Source organism: Ascaphus truei, unplaced genomic scaffold (assembly GCF_040206685.1).
Source record: "Ascaphus truei isolate aAscTru1 unplaced genomic scaffold, aAscTru1.hap1 HAP1_SCAFFOLD_525, whole genome shotgun sequence".
Taxonomy (NCBI): Eukaryota; Metazoa; Chordata; class Amphibia; order Anura; family Ascaphidae; genus Ascaphus; species Ascaphus truei.
In genome coordinates this window covers 92,239-113,757 of record NW_027456856.1, presented here as the reverse complement: position 1 = coordinate 113,757, position 21,519 = coordinate 92,239, and the positions used below count along the sequence as shown (strand labels likewise).

The 21,519-nt window shown below is 44.5% G+C and overlaps 1 protein-coding gene across 1 annotated transcript in view; it reads right to left on the bottom strand.

Moving 5' to 3' along the window:
- The window catches only part of FBXO41 (F-box protein 41), a 155,401-nt gene extending 137,328 nt beyond the window's left edge, over window positions 1-18,073 (bottom strand). The window contains exon 1 of the mRNA XM_075584279.1: window positions 17,489-18,073. The gene's annotated coding sequence lies outside the window, so the exon portion shown is untranslated. The remainder of the gene's footprint in view (window positions 1-17,488) is intronic.
- Between the last annotated feature and the right edge of the window lie 3,446 nt (window positions 18,074-21,519).

Sequence of the window (21,519 nt, the reverse complement as noted above, 5' to 3'; positions counted from 1 at the left end):
GCGATATATAGGAAACACGGCTACATACAGCACTGCATACACTGTCAGCGATATATAAGAAACCCGCCTACATACAGCGCTGCATACACTGTCAGCGATATATAGGAAACACGGCTACATACTGCACCGACACACTTTATTCGAGCAAATACCCAGTATGTACCTGGCAGATACCTGGAATGCGCCGCTCCTCACCTCTGACAAGCCCCGTTGCGTTTGCCTTCCCAGCCTGGGTTCATGCCTGGCTGACGGGCGGCTGATCTGTTAAATGATAATGATTAGGATTTAATAGGCTGCAATGCTTCGCGTGTCTACCAGATGGCATAAATTCATGAATTGTAATGCAGTATATATATATATACTGTGCAGTATTGCAGCCAGCGGGAATAAAATGCTTCAATCCCTGCCTGGAAAATACCTCAATGCACTCGGGCAGAAAACAGTCACAAACCTCAATACACCCGGGTATACCCGAATTCGTGGGACTAGCCGAGCTCGAATAAAGTGTGTCGCCAGTGTACAGCACTGCACACACTGTCAGCGATATATAGGAAACACACCTACATACAGCACTGCACACACTGTCAGCGATATATAGGAAACACGCCTACATATAGCACTGCATACAATGTCAGCGATATATAGGAAACCCGCCTACATACAGCACTGCACACACTGTCAGCGATATATAGGAAACACGGCTACATACAGCACTGCATACACTGTCAGCGACATATAAGAAACCCGCCTACATACAGCGCTGCATACACTGTCAGCGATATATAGGAAACACGGCTACATACAGCACTGCACACACTGTCAGCGATATATAGGAAACACGGCTACATACAGCACTGCATACACTGTCAGCGATATATAGGAAACATGGCAACATACAGCACTGCATACACTGTCAGCGATATATAGGAAACACGGCTACATACAGCACTGCATACACTGTCAGCGATATATAAGAAACACATCTACATACAGCGCTGCACACACTGTCAGCAATATATAAGAAACACGCCTACATACAGCACTGCATACACTGTCAGCGATATATAAGAAACACATCTACATACAGCACTGCATACACTGTCAGCGATATATAAGAAACACGCCTACATACAGCGCTGCATACACTGTCAGCGATATATAGGAAACACGGCTACATACAGCACTGCACACACTGTCAGCGATATATAGGAAACACGGCTACATACAGCACTGCATACACTGTCAGCGATATATAGGAAACATGGCAACATACAGCACTGCATACACTGTCAGCGATATATAGGAAACACGGCTACATACAGCACTGCATACACTGTCAGCGATATATAAGAAACACATCTACATACAGCGCTGCACACACTGTCAGCAATATATAAGAAACACGCCTACATACAGCACTGCATACACTGTCAGCGATATATAAGAAACACATCTACATACAGCACTGCATACACTGTCAGCGATATATAAGAAACACGCCTACATACAGCACTGCACACACTGTCAGCGATATATAGGAAACACACCTACATACAGCGCTGCATACACTGTCAGCGATATATAGGAAACACATCTACATACAGCACTGCACACACTGTCAGCGATATATAAGAAACACGCCTACATACAGCACTGCACACACTGTCAGCGATATATAGGAAACACGCCTACATACAGCACTGCACACACTGTCAGCGATATATAGGAAACACGTCTACATACAGCACTGCATACACTGTAAGCGATATATAGGAAACACATCTACATACAGCACTGCACACACTGTTAGCGATATATAGGAAACACATCTACATACAGCACTGCACACACTGTCAGCGATATATAAGAAACACGCCTACATACAGCACTGCACACACTGTCAGCGATATATAGGAAACACGCCTACATACAGCACTGCACACACTGTCAGCGATATATAGGAAACACGTCTACATACAGCACTGCATACACTGTAAGCGATATATAAGAAACACATATACATACAGCACTGCATACACTGTCAGCGATATATAAGAAACACATCTACATACAGCACTGCATACACTGTCAGCGATATATAAGAAACACATCTACATACAGCGCTGCATACACTATCAGCGATATATAGGAAACTCGCCTACATACAGCACTGCACACACTGTCAGCGATATATAGGAAACTCGCCTACATACAGCACTGCACACACTGTCAGAGATATATAGGAAACACGGCTACATATAGCACTGCATACACTGTCATCGATATATAAGAAACACGCCTACATACAGCACTGCATACACTGTCAGCGATATATAAGAAACACATCTACATACAGCGCTGCATACACTGTCAGCGATATATAGGAAACCCGCCTACATACAGCACTGTACACACTGTCAGCGATATATAGGAAACACGGCTACATACAGCACTGCATACACTGTCAGCGATATATAGGAAACACGGCTACATACAGCACTGCATACACTGTCAGCGATATATAGGAAACACATCTACATACAGCACTGCACACACTGTCAGAGATATATAAGAAACACATCTACATACAGCACTGCATACACTGTCAGCGATATATAAGAAACACGGCTACATACAGCGCTGCATACACTGTCAGCGATATATAGGAAACACGCCTACATACAGCACTGTACACACTGTCAGCGATATATAGGAAACACGGCTACATACAGCACTGCATACACTGTCATCGATATATAGGAAACACGGCTACATACAGCACTGCATACACTGTCAGCGATATATAGGAAACACGGCTACATACAGCACTGCATACACTGTCAGCGGTATATAGGAAACACGGCTACATACAGCGCTGCATACACTGTCAGCGATATATAAGAAACACGTCTACATACAGCGCTGCACACACTGTCAGCGATATATAGGAAACACGGCTACATACAGCGCTGCACACACTGTCAGCGATATATAGGAAACACACCTACATACAGCACTGCATACACTGTCAGCGATATATAAGAAACACGTCTACATACAGCGCTGCATACACTGTCAGCGATATATAGGAAACACGGTTACATACAGCGCTGCATACACTGTCAGCGATATATAGAAAAACACGCCTACATACAGCACTGCATACACTGTCAGCGATATATAGGAAACCCGCCTACATACAGCACTGCATACACAGTCAGCGATATATAAGAAACACGGCTACATACAGCAATGCATACACTGTCAGCGATATATAGGAAACACGGCTACATACAGCACTGCACACACTGTCAGCGATATATAAGAAACACGGCTACATACAGCACTGCACACACTGTCAGCGATATATAGGAAGCACGGCTACATACAGCACTGCACACACTGTCAGCGATATATAGGAAGCACGGCTACATACAGCACTGCACACACTGTCAGCGATATATAAGAAACACACCTACATACAGCACTGCACACACTGTCAGCGATATATAAGAAACACACCTACCTACAGCGCTGCATACACTGTCAGCGATGTATAAGAAACGCCTACATATAGCACTGCATACACTGTCAGCGATATATAGGAAACACATCTACATACAGCGCTGCATACACTGTCAGCGATATATAGGAAACACGGCTACATACAGCACTGCATACACTGTCAACTATATATAAGAAGTGTCTACATACAGCACTGCACACACTGTCAGCGATATATAAGAAACACATCTACATACAGCACTGCACACACTGTCAGCGATATATAAGAAACACATCTACATACAGCGCTGCACACACTGTCAGCGATATATAAGAAACCCGCCTACATACAGCACTGCATACACTGTCAGCGATATATAGGAAACACGGCTACATACATCACTACATAATCTGTCATCGATATATAGGAAACACATCTACATACAGCGCTGCACACACTGTCAGCTATATATAAGAAACCCGCCTACATACAGCACTGCACACACTGTCAGCGATATATAGGAAACACGGCTACATACAGCGCTGCACACACTGTCAGCGATATATAGGAAACACATCTACATACAGCACTGCACACACTGTCAGCGATATATAAGAAACACACCTACATACAGCACTGCACACACTCTCAGCGATATATAGGAAACACACCTACATACAGCGCTGCACACACTGTCAGCGATATATAAGAAACCCGCCTACATACAGCGCTGCACACACTGTCAGCGATATATAGGAAACACATCTACATACAGCGCTGCACACACTGTCAGCGATATATAGGAAACACGCCTACATACAGCGCTGCATACACTGTCAGCGATATATAGGAAACACGGCTACATACAGCACTGCACACACTGTCAGCGATATATAGGAAACACGGCTACATACAGCACTGCACACACTGTCAGCGATATATAGGAAACACGCCTACATACAGCACTGCATACACTGTCAGCGATATATAGGAAACCCGCCTACATACAGCGCTGCATACACTGTCAGCGATATATAGGAAACCCGCCTACATACAGCGCTGTACACACTGTCAGCGATATATAGGAAACACTGCTACATACAGCACTGCATACACTGTCAGCGATATATAGGAAACACATCTACATACAGCACTGCATACACTGTCAGCGATATATAGGAAACACACCTACATACAGCACTGCACACACTGTCAGCGATATATAAGAAATGTCTACATACAGCACTGCATACACTGTCAGCGATATATAGGAAACCCGCCTACATACAGCGCTGCACACACTGTCAGCGATATATAGGAAACACGGCTACATACAGCGCTGCACACACTGTCAGCGATATATAGGAAACACGCCTACATACAGCACTGCATACACTGTCAGCGATATATAGGAAACACATCTACATACAGCACTGCACACACTGTCAGCGATATATAGGAAACACATCTACATACAGCACTGCACACACTGTCAGAGATATATAAGAAACACGCCTACATACAGCACTGCATACACTGTCAGCGATATATAGGAAACACATCTACATACAGCACTGCACACACTGTCAGCGATATATAGGAAACACATCTACATACAGCACTGCACACACTGTCAGAGATATATAAGAAACACATCTACATACAGCACTGCATACACTGTCAGCGATATATAAGAAACACGGCTACATACAGCACTGCATACACTGTCAGCGATATATAAGAAACACGCCTACATACAGCACTGCATACACTGTCAGCGATATATAGGAAACACACCTACATACAGCACTGCACACACTGTCAGCAATATATAAGAAACCCGCCTACATACAGCACTGCACACACTGTCAGCGATATATAAGAAACCCGCCTACATACAGCACTGCATACACTGTCAGCGATATATAGGAAACCCGCCTACATACAGCGCTGCACACACTGTCAGCGATATATAGGAAACCCGCCTACATACAGCACTGCACACACTGTCAGCGATATATAAGAAACACGGCTACATACAGCACTGCATACACTCTCAGCGATATATAGGAAACCCGCCTACATACAGCACTGCACACACTGTCAGCGATATATAAGAAACACGGCTACATACAGCACTGCATACACTGTCAGCGATATATAGGAAACACGGCTACATACAGCGCTGCACACACTGTCAGCGATATATAGGAAACACGGCTACATACAGCACTGCATACACTGTCAGCGATATATAGGAAACACATCTACATACAGCACTGCACACACTGTCAGCGATATATAGGAAACACATCTACATACAGCACTGCACACACTGTCAGAGATATATAAGAAACACGTCTACATACAGCGCTGCACACACTGTCAGAAATATATAAGAAACCCGCCTACATACAGCACTGCATACACTGTCAGCGATATATAAGAAACACGCCTACATACAGCACTGCATACACTGTCAGCGATATATAAGAAACACGCCTACATACAGCACTGCATACACTGTCAGCGATATATAGGAAACACACCTACATACAGCACTGCACACACTGTCAGCAATATATAAGAAACCCGCCTACATACAGCACTGCACACACTGTCAGCGATATATAAGAAATGTCTACATACAGCACTGCATACACTGTCAGCGATATATAAGAAACACATCTACATACAGCACTGCACACACTGTCAGCGATATATAGGAAACACATCTACATACAGCGCTGCACACACTGTCAGCGATATATAAGAAACACACCTACATACAGCACTGCATACACTGTCAGCGATATATAGGAAACACATCTACATACAGCGCTGCACACACTGTCAGCGATATATAAGAAACACACCTACATACAGCACTGCATACACTGTCAGCGATATATAGGAAACACATCTACATACAGCGCTGCACACACTGTCAGCGATATATAAGAAACACGCCTACATACAGCGCTGCATACACTGTCAGCGATATATAGGAAACACGGCTACATACAGCGCTGCATACACTGTCAGCGATATATAGGAAACACGCCTACATACAGCACTGCATACACTGTCAGCGATATATAAGAAGTGTCTACATACAGCACTGCACACACTGTCAGCGATATATAAGAAACACATCTACATACAGCACTGCATACACTGTCAGCGATATATAGGAAACACGGCTACATACAGCACTGCATACACTGTCAGCAATATATAGGAAACACATCTACATACAGCACTGCATACACTGTCAGCAATATATAGGAAACACGGCTACATACAGCACTGCATACACTGTCAGCGATATATAGGAAACACATCTACATACAGCGCTGCATACACTGTCAGCGATGAATAGGAAACACGGCTACATACAGCGCTGCACACACTGTCAGCAATATATAGGAAACACATCTACATACAGCACTGCATACACTGTCAGCGATATATAAGAAACACACCTACATACAGCACTGCACACACTGTCAGCGATATATAGGAAACACACCTACATACAGCGCTGCATACACTGTCAGCGATATATAGGAAACACGGCTACATACAGCACTGCACACATTGTCAGCGATATATAGGAAACACGCCTACATACAGCACTGCATACACTGTCAGCGATATATAGGAAACCCGCCTACATACAGCGCTGCATACACTGTCAGCGATATATAGGAAACACGGCTACATACAGCACTGCACACACTGTCAGCGATATATAGGAAACACGCCTACATACAGCACTGCACACACTGTCAGCGATATATAAGAAAAACATCTACATACAGCGCTGCATACACTGTCAGCGATATATAGGAAACACGGCTACATACAGCACTGCACCCACTGTCAGCAATATATAAGAAACACGGCTACGTACAGCGCTGCATACACTGTCAGCGATATATAGGAAACCCGCCTACATACAGCGCTGCACACACTGTCAGCGATATATAGGAAACACGGCTACATACAGCACTGCACACACTGTCAGCGATATATAGGAAACACAGCTACATACAGCGCTGCACACACTGTCAGCGATATATAGGAAACCCGCCTACATACAGCGCTGCACACACTGTCAGCGATATATAGGAAACACGCCTACATACAGCACTGCATAAACTGTCAGCGATATATAGGAAACACATCTACATACAGCGCTGCACACACTGTCAGCGATATATAGGAAACACGCCTACATACAGCACTGCACACACTGTCAGCGATATATAGGAAACACGCCTACATACAGCACTGCACACACTGTCAGCGGTATATAGGAAACACGTCTACATACAGTACTGCATACACTGTAAGCGATATATAGGAAACACATCTACATACAGCACTGCACACACTGTTAGCGATATATAGGAAACACATCTACATACAGCACTGCACACACTGTCAGCGATATATAAGAAACACGCCTACATACAGCACTGCACACACTGTCAGCGATATATAGGAAACACGCCTACATACAGCACTGCACACACTGTCAGCGATATATAGGAAACACGTCTACATACAGCACTGCATACACTGTAAGCGATATATAAGAAACACATATACATACAGCACTGCATACACTGTCAGCGATATATAAGAAACACATCTACATACAGCACTGCATACACTGTCAGCGATATATAAGAAACACATCTACATACAGCGCTGCATACACTGTCAGCGATATATAGGAAACTCGCCTACATACAGCACTGCACACACTGTCAGCGATATATAGGAAACACGGCTACATACAGCACTGCATACACTGTCATCGATATATAAGAAACACGCCTACATACAGCACTGCATACACTGTCAGCGATATATAAGAAACACATCTACATACAGCGCTGCATACACTGTCAGCGATATATAGGAAACCCGCCTACATACAGCACTGCACACACTGTCAGCGATATATAGGAAACACGGCTACATACAGCACTGCATACACTGTCAGCGATATATAGGAAACACGGCTACATACAGCACTGCATACACTGTCAGCGGTATATAGGAAACACGGCTACATACAGCGCTGCACACACTGTCAGCGATATATAGGAAACACGTCTACATACAGCGCTGCACACACTGTCAGCGATATATAGGAAACACGGCTACATACAGCGCTGCACACACTGTCAGCGATATATAGGAAACACACCTACATACAGCACTGCACACACTGTCAGCGATATATAAGAAACACGCCTACATACAGCGCTGCATACACTGTCAGCGATATATAGGAAACACGGTTACATACAGCGCTGCATACACTGTCAGCGATATATAGAAAAACAAACCTACATACAGCACTGCATACACTGTCAGCGATATATAGGAAACCCGCCTACATACAGCACTGCATACACAGTCAGCGATATATAAGAAACACGGCTACATACAGCACTGCATACACTGTCAGCGATATATAGGAAACACGGCTACATACAGCACTGCACACACTGTCAGCGATATATAAGAAACACGGCTACATACAGCACTGCACACACTGTCAGCGATATATAAGAAGCACGGCTACATACAGCACTGCACACACTGTCAGCGATATATAAGAAACACACCTACCTACAGCGCTGCACACACTGTCAGAGATATATAAGAAACACACCTACATACAGCACTGCACACACTGTCAGCGATGTATAAGAAATGCCTACATATAGCACTGCATACACTGTCAGCGATATATAGGAAACACATCTACATACAGCGCTGCATACACTGTCAGCGATATATAGGAAACACGGCTACATACAGCGCTGCACACACTGTCAGCGATATATAGGAAACACGGCTACATACAGCGCTGCACACACTGTCAGCGATATATAGGAAACACGTCTACATACAGCGCTGAACACACTGTCAGAGATATATAGGAAACACGGGTACATACAGCGCTGCACACACTGTCAGCGATATATAGGAAACACACCTACATACAGCACTGCACACACTGTCAGCGATATATAAGAAACACGCCTACATACAGCGCTGCATACACTGTCAGCGATATATAGGAAACACGGTTACATACAGCGCTGCATACACTGTCAGCGATATATAGAAAAACACGCCTACATACAGCACTGCATACACTGTCAGCGATATATAGGAAACCCGCCTACATACAGCACTGCATACACAGTCAGCGATATATAAGAAACACGCCTACATACAGCACTGCATACACTGTCAGCGATATATAGGAAACACGGCTACATACAGCACTGCACACACTGTCAGCGATATATAAGAAACACGGCTACATACAGCACTGCACACACTGTCAGCGATATATAGGAAGCACGGCTACATACAGCACTGCACACACTGTCAGCGATATATAAGAAGCACGGCTACATACAGCACTGCACACACTGTCAGCGATATATAAGAAACACACCTACATACAGCACTGCACACACTGTCAGCGATATATAAGAAACACACCTACATACAGCACTGCACACACTGTCAGCGATATATAAGAAACACACCTACATACAGCACTGCACACACTGTCAGCGATGTATAAGAAACGCCTACATATAGCACTGCATACACTGTCAGCGATATATAGGAAACACATCTACATACAGCGCTGCATACACTGTCAGCGATATATAGGAAACACGGCTACATACAGCACTGCATACACTGTCAACTATATATAAGAAGTGTCTACATACAGCACTGCACACACTGTCAGCGATATATAAGAAACACATCTACATACAGCACTGCACACACTGTCAGCGATATATAAGAAACACATCTACATACAGCGCTGCACACACTGTCAGCGATATATAAGAAACCCGCCTACATACAGCACTGCATACACTGTCAGCGATATATAGGAAACACGGCTACATACAGCACTGCATACACTGTCAGCGATATATAGGAAACACATCTACATACAGCGCTGCACACACTGTCAGCTATATATAAGAAACCCGCCTACATACAGCACTGCACACACTGTCAGCGATATATAGGAAACACGGCTACATACAGCGCTGCACACACTGTCAGCGATATATAGGAAACACATCTACATACAGCACTGCACACACTGTCAGCGATATATAAGAAACACACCTACATACAGCACTGCACACACTCTCAGCGATATATAGGAAACACACCTACATACAGCGCTGCACACACTGTCAGCGATATATAAGAAACCCGCCTACATACAGCGCTGCACACACTGTCAGCGATATATAGGAAACACATCTACATACAGCGCTGCACACACTGTCAGCGATATATAGGAACCACGCCTACATACAGCGCTGCATACACTGTCAGCGATATATAGGAAACACGGCTACATACAGCACTGCACACACTGTCAGCGATATATAGGAAACACGGCTACATACAGCACTGCACACACTGTCAGCGATATATAGGAAACACGGCTACATACAGCACTGCACACACTGTCAGCGATATATAGGAAACACGCCTACATACAGCACTGCATACACTGTCAGCGATATATAGGAAACCCGCCTACATACAGCGCTGCATACACTGTCAGCGATATATAGGAAACCCGCCTACATACAGCGCTGCACACACTGTCAGCGATATATAGGAAACACTGCTACATACAGCACTGCATACACTGTCAGCGATATATAGGAAACACATCTACATACAGCACTGCATACACTGTCAGCGATATATAGGAAACACATCTACATACAGCACTGCACACACTGTCAGCGATATATAGGAAACACATCTACATACAGCACTGCACACACTGTCAGAGATATATAAGAAACACGCCTACATACAGCACTGCATACACTGTCAGCGATATATAGGAAACACATCTACATACAGCACTGCACACACTGTCAGCGATATATAGGAAACACATCTACATACAGCACTGCACACACTGTCAGAGATATATAAGAAACACATCTACATACAGCACTGCATACACTGTCAGCGATATATAAGAAACACGGCTACATACAGCACTGCATACACTGTCAGCGATATATAAGAAACACGCCTACATACAGCACTGCATACACTGTCAGCGATATATAGGAAACACACCTACATACAGCACTGCACACACTGTCAGCAATATATAAGAAACCCGCCTACATACAGCACTGCACACACTGTCAGCGATATATAAGAAACCCGCCTACATACAGCACTGCATACACTGTCAGCGATATATAAGAAACACGGCTACATACAGCACTGCATACACTGTCAGCGATATATAGGAAACACGGCTACATACAGCGCTGCACACACTGTCAGCGATATATAGGAAACACGGCTACATACAGCATTGCATACACTGTCAGCGATATATAGGAAACACATCTACATACAGCACTGCACACACTGTCAGCGATATATAGGAAACACATCTACATACAGCACTGCACACACTGTCAGCGATATATAGGAAGCACGGCTACATACAGCGCTGCACACACTGTCAGAAATATATAAGAAACCCGCCTACATACAGCACTGCACACACTGTCAGCGATATATAAGAAACACGCCTACATACAGCACTGCATACACTGTCAGCGATATATAGGAAACACACCTACATACAGCACTGCACACACTGTCAGCAATATATAAGAAACCCGCCTACATACAGCACTGCACACACTGTCAGCGATATATAAGAAATGTCTACATACAGCACTGCATACACTGTCAGCGATATATAAGAAACACATCTACATACAGCACTGCACACACTGTCAGCGATATATAGGAAACACATCTACATACAGCGCTGCACACACTGTCAGCGATATATAAGAAACACACCTACATACAGCACTGCCTACACTGTCAGCGATATATAGGAAACACAGCTACATACAGCGCTGCACACACTGTCAGCGATATATAAGAAACACACCTACATACAGCACTGCATACACTGTCAGCGATATATGGGAAACACATCTACATACAGCGCTGCACACACTGTCAGCGATATATAAGAAACACGCCTACATACAGCGCTGCATACACTGTCAGCGATATATAGGAAACACGGCTACATACAGCGCTGCATACACTGTCAGCGATATATAGGAAACACGCCTACATACAGCACTGCATACACTGTCAGCGATATATAAGAAGTGTCTACATACAGCACTGCACACACTGTCAGCGATATATAAGAAACACATCTACATACAGCACTGCATACACTGTCAGCGATATATAGGAAACACGGCTACATACAGCACTGCATACACTGTCAGCAATATATAGGAAACACATCTACATACAGCACTGCATACACTGTCAGCGATATATAGGAAACACGGCTACATACAGCACTGCATACACTGTCAGCGATATATAGGAAACACATCTACATACAGCGCTGCATACACTGTCAGCGATGAATAGGAAACACGGCTACATACAGCGCTGCACACACTGTCAGCGATATATAGGAAACACATCTACATACAGCACTGCATACACTGTCAGCGATATATAAGAAACACACCTACATACAGCACTGCACACACTGTCAGCGATATATAGGAAACACACCTACATACAGCGCTGCACACACTGTCAGCGATATATAAGAAACCTGCCTACATACAGCACTGCATACACTGTCAGCGATATATAGGAAACACGGCTACATACAGCACTGCACACACTGTCAGCGATATATAGGAAACACGCCTACATACAGCGCTGCATACACTGTCAGCGATATATAGGAAACACGGCTACATACAGCACTGCACACATTGTCAGCGATATATAGGAAACACGCCTACATACAGCACTGCATACACTGTCAGCGATATATAGGAAACCCGCCTACATACAGCGCTGCATACACTGTCAGCGATATATAGGAAACACGGCTACATACAGCACTGCACACACTGTCAGCGATATATAGGAAACACGCCTACATACAGCACTGCACACACTGTCAGCGATATATAAAAAAAACATCTACATACAGCGCTGCATACACTGTCAGCGATATATAGGAAACACGGCTACATACAGCACTGCACCCACTGTCAGCAATATATAAGAAACACGGCTACATACAGCGCTGCATACACTGTCAGCGATATATAGGAAACACGGCTACATACAGCACTGCACCCACTGTCAGCAATATATAAGAAACACGGCTACATACAGCGCTGCACACACTGTCAGCGATATATAGGAAACCCGCCTACATACAGCGCTGCACACACTGTCAGCGATATATAAGAAACACACCTACATACAGCACTGCATACACTGTCAGCGATATATGGGAAACACATCTACATACAGCGCTGCACACACTGTCAGCGATATATAAGAAACACGCCTACATACAGCGCTGCATACACTGTCAGCGATATATAGGAAATACGGCTACATACAGCGCTGCATACACTGTCAGCGATATATAGGAAACACGCCTACATACAGCACTGCATACACTGTCAGCGATATATAAGAAGTGTCTACATACAGCACTGCACACACTGTCAGCGATATATAAGAAACACATCTACATACAGCACTGCATACACTGTCAGCGATATATAGGAAACACGGCTACATACAGCACTGCATACACTGTCAGCAATATATAGGAAACACATCTACATACAGCACTGCATACACTGTCAGCGATATATAGGAAACACGGCTACATACAGCACTGCATATACTGTCAGCGATATATAGGAAACACATCTACATACAGCGCTGCATACACTGTCAGCGATGAATAGGAAACACGGCTACATACAGCGCTGCACACACTGTCAGCGATATATAGGAAACACATCTACATACAGCACTGCATACACTGTCAGCGATATATAAGAAACACACCTACATACAGCACTGCACACACTGTCAGCGATATATAGGAAACACACCTACATACAGCGCTGCACACACTGTCAGCGATATATAAGAAACCTGCCTACATACAGCACTGCATACACTGTCAGCGATATATAGGAAACACGGCTACATACAGCACTGCACACACTGTCAGCGATATATAGGAAACACGCCTACATACAGCGCTGCATACACTGTCAGCGATATATAGGAAACACGGCTACATACAGCACTGCACACATTGTCAGCGATATATAGGAAACACGCCTACATACAGCACTGCATACACTGTCAGCGATATATAGGAAACCCGCCTACATACAGCGCTGCATACACTGTCAGCGATATATAGGAAACACGGCTACATACAGCACTGCACACACTGTCAGCGATATATAGGAAACACGCCTACATACAGCACTGCACACACTGTCAGCGATATATAAGAAAAACATCTACATACAGCGCTGCATACACTGTCAGCGATATATAGGAAACACGGCTACATACAGCACTGCACCCACTGTCAGCAATATATAAGAAACACGGCTACATACAGCGCTGCATACACTGTCAGCGATATATAGGAAACACGGCTACATACAGCACTGCACCCACTGTCAGCAATATATAAGAAACACGGCTACATACAGCGCTGCACACACTGTCAGCGATATATAGGAAACCCGCCTACATACAGCGCTGCACACACTGTCAGCGATATATAGGAAACACGGCTACATACAGCACTGCACACACTGTCAGCGATATATAGGAAACACAGCTACATACAGCGCTGCATACACTGTCAGCGATATATAGGAAACCCGCCTACATACAGCGCTGCACACACTGTCAGCGATATATAGGAAACACGCCTACATACAGCACTGCATAAACTGTCAGCGATATATAGGAAACACATCTACATACAGCGCTGCACACACTGTCAGCGATATATAGGAAACACACCTACATACAGCGCTGCACACACTGTCAGCGATATATAGGAAACACAGCTACATACAGCGCTGCACACACTGTCAGCGATATATAGGAAACACGCCTACATACAGCACTGCACACACTGTCAGCGATATACACTGGCGACACACTTTATTCGAGCTCGGCTAGTCCCACGAATTCGGGTATACCCGGGTGTATTGAGGTTTGTGACTGTTTTCTGCCCGAGTGCATTGAGTTATTTTCCGGCAGGGATTGAAGCATTTTATTCCCGCTGGCTGCAATACTGCACAGTATATATATATATACTGCATTACAATTCATGAATTTATGCCATCTGGTAGACACGCGAAGCATTGCAGCCTATTAAATCCTAATCATTATCATTTAACAGATCAGCCGCCCGTCAGCCAGGCATGAACCCAGGCTGGGAAGGCAAACGCAACGGGGCTTGTCAGAGGTGAGGAGCGGCGCATTCCAGGTATCTGCCAGGTACATACCGGGTATTTGCTCGAATAAAGTGTGTCGGTGCAGTATAGGAAACACATCTACATACAGCACTGCACACACTGTCAGTGATATATAAGAAACACATCTACATACAGCACTGCAAACACTGTCAGTGATATATAAGAAACACGGCTACATACAGCGCTGCACACACTGTCAGCGATATATAGGAAACACAGCTACATACAGCACTGCACACACTGTCAGCGATATATAGGAAACACGCCTACATACAGCAGCGGCAGCTCTTATTCGAGCAAATGCCGCTGGCTGTATGAGGCTGGGAAGCGGGTAGCCGCGGCGCGTGGCGGCGCACTGTGACGTCACAGTCACAGGCGCGCCCGGCTTCCCCGTCTTCCCCGGCTTCCCCAGGCTTCCCCGACACCCCTGGACATCAAATTAAGGTAAGCGGGGGTGCGGGGAAGCAGAAGGGCAGAGCAGAAGCCGGGCTCGGGGTCCGGAAGGATAGTAAATTGCGCGCGAGGTGGAGGGGGGGTGCGTGTGGGAAACGCGGCGGCGCGCGGATATTACTGGCGGCAGCTGGGGTAGATCCCGGCATGCCACCGGCATTTAGTGCGATAAAGTATGTCGCTACTGTACAGCGCTGCACACACTGTCAGCGATATATAGGAAACACGCCTACATACAGCACTGCACACACTGTCAGCGATATATAGGAAACACATCTACATACAGCACTGCACACACTGTCAGCGATATATAGGAAACACATCTACATACAGCACTGCACACACTGTCAGCGATATATAGGAAACACGGCTACATACAGCATTGCATACACTGTCAGCGATATATAGGAAACCCGCCTACATACAGCACTGCACACACTGTCAGCGATATATAAGAAACACATCTACATACAGCACTGCACACACTGTCAGCGATATATAAGAAACACATCTACATACAGCGCTGCACACACTGTCAGCGATATATAAGAAACACATCTACATACAGCACTGCATACACTGTCAGCGATATATAGGAAACACGGCTACATACAGCACTGCATACACTGTCAGCGATATATAGGAAACCCGCCTACATACAGCACTGCACACACTGTCAGCGATATATAAGAAACACATCTACATACAGCACTGCACACACTGTCAGCGATATATAAGAAACACATCTACATACAGCGCTGCACACACTGTCAGCGATATATAAGAAACACATCTACATACAGCGCTGCATACACTGTCAGCGATATATAGGAAACACATCTACATACAGCACTGCACACACTGTCAGCGATATATAAGAAACACATCTACATACAGCGCTGCATACACTGTCAGCGATATATAGGAAACACATCTACATACAGCACTGCACACACTGTCAGCGATATATAGGAAACACATCTACATATAGTATACTAAATGACTTGCCTAGGCGCCACAGCTGTCTAATAAATTATAAAGTGTAATACAGTGGATAAAATGATGTTACCCGACAGGGTACTTCTCAAACCTTCCAGGGAAATATGCTCGGATTTCCCACAAGTACAGTCGTGATTGGTTGTGGAAAGTGAGCGACCCAGTCAGGAAAACAACATGTGAATAAAAAACATATATAGAAAACAAATTAATGTGCAGTATTGTGATTCAATACTAAATAAATGTGCATAGATCTTGGCTCTGGGGGAGAACCTACTTACAACACAGTGAAGGGTAAGTTAACTTATTTCTGATACTTATAGACGATGAAATGATTTGTGAGGTTTTCTTTGTGTAGGACTTTTTCTCCCCTCTTGAACTTCCCTTCTGAGGGTTACTCCAGGAAAGGTGTAGCTCAATTTCCCATGGTATGCATGTAAAAGAGGAGCAGAAAAAACGGCCAATAGTATAGCTTGCAGAGAACAAAGTTTTATAGGCAGTGAAATCGTAGGACATGTACTCACATTCAGTACACTGATATCATGCACATAAAGGTTTCTTTAGTGGACTGCGAGGCGCCGAACGGGGAATCACTGGGGAGTGCAGACGTCTAGGGTCTTTTGGTCTTCGCTTACAGTCAGCTGCAGCTTTGACTGAGTAAGCTCTGGATCAGGCTCTACGCGTTTCGCTGCGTCATACAGCTTCGTCAGGACTGCACTCCCCAGTGATTCCCCGTTCGGCGCCTCGCAGTCCACTACCAACGGATGCGACCAGATACCAACCGGAAGTGACGTCAGACGCCATTGGCGACGGCAGCACTAGGAACAGAGGAGGACAGGGAGACATCACAGCGGGCGCACACAGCGCAAAAGAAACCTTTATGTGCATGATATCAGTGTACTGAATGTGAGTACATGTCCTACGATTTCACTACCTATAAAACTTTGTTCTCTGCAAGCTATACTATTGGCCGTTTTTTCTGCTCCTCTTTTACATGCATACCATGGGAAATTGAGCTACACCTTTCCTGGAGTAACCCTCAGAAGGGAAGTTCAAGAGGGGAGAAAAAGTCCTACACAAAGAAAACCTCACAAATCATTTCATCGTCTATAAGTATCAGAAATAAGCTAACTTACCCTTTACTGTGTTGTAAGTAGGTTCTCCCCCAGAGCCAAGATCTATGCACATTTATTTAGTAATGAATCACAATCCTGCACATTAATTGTTTTTTATATATGTTTTTTATTCACATGTGTTTTTCCTGACTGGGTCGCTCACTTTCCACAACCAATCACATCTACATACAGCACTGCACACACTGTCAGTGATATATAAGAAACACGGCTACATACAGCGCTGCATACACTGTCAGCGATATATAAGAAACACATCTACATACAGCACTGCACACACTGTCAGTGATATATAAGAAACACGCCTACATACAGCACTGCACACACTGTCAGCGATATATAGGAAACACAGCTACATACAGCACTGCACACACTGTCAGCGATATATAGGAAACACGCCTACATACAGCACTGCACACACTGTCAGCGATATATAGGAAACACATCTACATACAGCACTGCACACACTGTCAGTGATATATAAGAAACACGGCTACATACAGCGCTGCACACACTGTCAGCAATATATAAGAAACCCGAATACATACAGCACTGCACACACTGTCAGCGATATATAAGAAACACGCCTACATACAGCACTGCACACACTGTCAGCGATATATAAGAAATGTCAACATACAGCACTGCATACACTGTCAGCGATATATAAGAAACACACCTACATACAGCACTGCACACACTGTCAGCGATATATAGGAAACCAGCCTACATACAGCACTGCACACACTGTCAGCGATATATAGGAAACACAGCTACATACAGCGCTGCACACACTGTCAGCGATATATAGGAAACACATCTACATACAGCATTGCATACACTGTCGGCGATATATAGGAAACACGCCTACATACAGCACTGCACACACTGTCAGCGATATATAAGAAACACACCTACATACAGCGCTGCTTACACTGTCAGCGATATATAGGAAACACGGCTACATACAGCACTGCACACACTGTCAGCGATATATAGGAAACACGCCTACATACAGCGCTGCATACACTGTCAGCGATATATAGGAAACCCATCTACATACAGCGCTGCATACACTGTCAGCGATATATAAGAAACCCGTCTACATACAGCGCTGCACACACTGTCAGCGATATATAGGAAACACGGCTACATACAGCACTGCACACACTGTCAGCGATATATAGGAAACACGCCTACATACAGCACTGCACACACTGTCAGCGATATATAGGAAACACATCTACATACAGCACTGCACACACTGTCAGCGATATATAGGAAACACGGCTACATACAGCACTGCATACACTGTCAGCGATATATAGGAAACACGCCTACATACAGCGCTGCATACACTGTCAGCGATATATAGGAACCACGGCTACATACAGCCCTGCACACACTGTCAGCGATATATAGGAACCACATCTACATACAGCACTGCATACACTGTCAGCGATATATAAGAAACCCGTCTACATACAGCACTGCATACACTGTCAGCGATATATAGGAAACACGGCTACATACAGCACTGCACACACTGTCAGCGATATATAGGAAACACGCCTACATACAGCACTGCATACACTGTCAGCGATATATAGGAAACCCGCCTACATACAGCGCTGCATACACTGTCAGCGATATATAGGAAACACGGCTACATACAGCACTGCATACACTGTCAGCGATATATAGGAAACACGCCTACATACAGCACTGCCCACACTGTCAGCGATATATAAGAAACACATCTACATACAGCGCTGCATACACTGTCAGCGATATATAGGAAACACGGCTACATACAGCACTGCACACACTGTCAGCGATATATAGGAAACACGCCTACATACAGCGCTGCATACACTGTCAGCGATATATAGGAAACACGGCTACATACAGCGCTGCACACACTGTCAGCGATATATAGGAAACACGCCTACATACAGCACTGCACACACTGTCAGCGATTATATAGGAAACACATCTACATACAGAACTGCACACACTGTCAGCGATATATAAGAAACACATCTACATACAGCACTGCATACACTGTCAGCGATATATAGGAAACACATCTACATACAGCACTGCACACACTGTCAGCAATATATAAGAAACACGGCTACATACAGCGCTGCACACACTGTCAGCGATATATAGGAAACACGGCTACATACAGCACTGCATACACTGTCAGCGATATATAGGAAACACATCTACATACAGCACTGCATACACTGTCAGCGATTATTTAGGAAACACATCTACATACAGCACTGCACACACTGTCAGCGATATATAAGAAACACGGCTACATACAGCGCTGCACACACTGTCAGCGATATATAGGAAACACGGCTACATACAGCACTGCATACACTGTCAGCGATATATAGGAAACACATCTACATACAGCGCTGCATACAATGTCAGCGATATATAGGAAAACCGCCTACATACAGCACTGCATACACTGTCAGCGATATATAGGAAACACATCTACATACAGCGCTGCACACACTGTCAGCGATATATAAGAAACACGCCTACATACAGCACTGCATACACTGTCAGAGATATATAAGAAACCCGCCTACATACAGCACTGCACACACTGTCAGCGATATATAAGAAACACGCCTACATACAGCGCTGCATACACTGTCAGCGATATATAGGAAACACATCTACATACAGCGCTGCACACACTGTCAGCGATATATAGGAAACACACCTACATACAGCGCTGCACACACTGTCAGCGATATATAAGAAACACGCCTACATACAGCACTGCACACACTGTCAGCGATATACAGTATAGGAAACACATCTACATACAGCACTGCACACACTGTCAGTGATATATAAGAAACACATCTACATACAGCACTGCAAACACTGTCAGTGATATATAAGAAACACGGCTACATACAGCGCTGCACACACTGTCAGCGATATATAGGAAACACAGCTA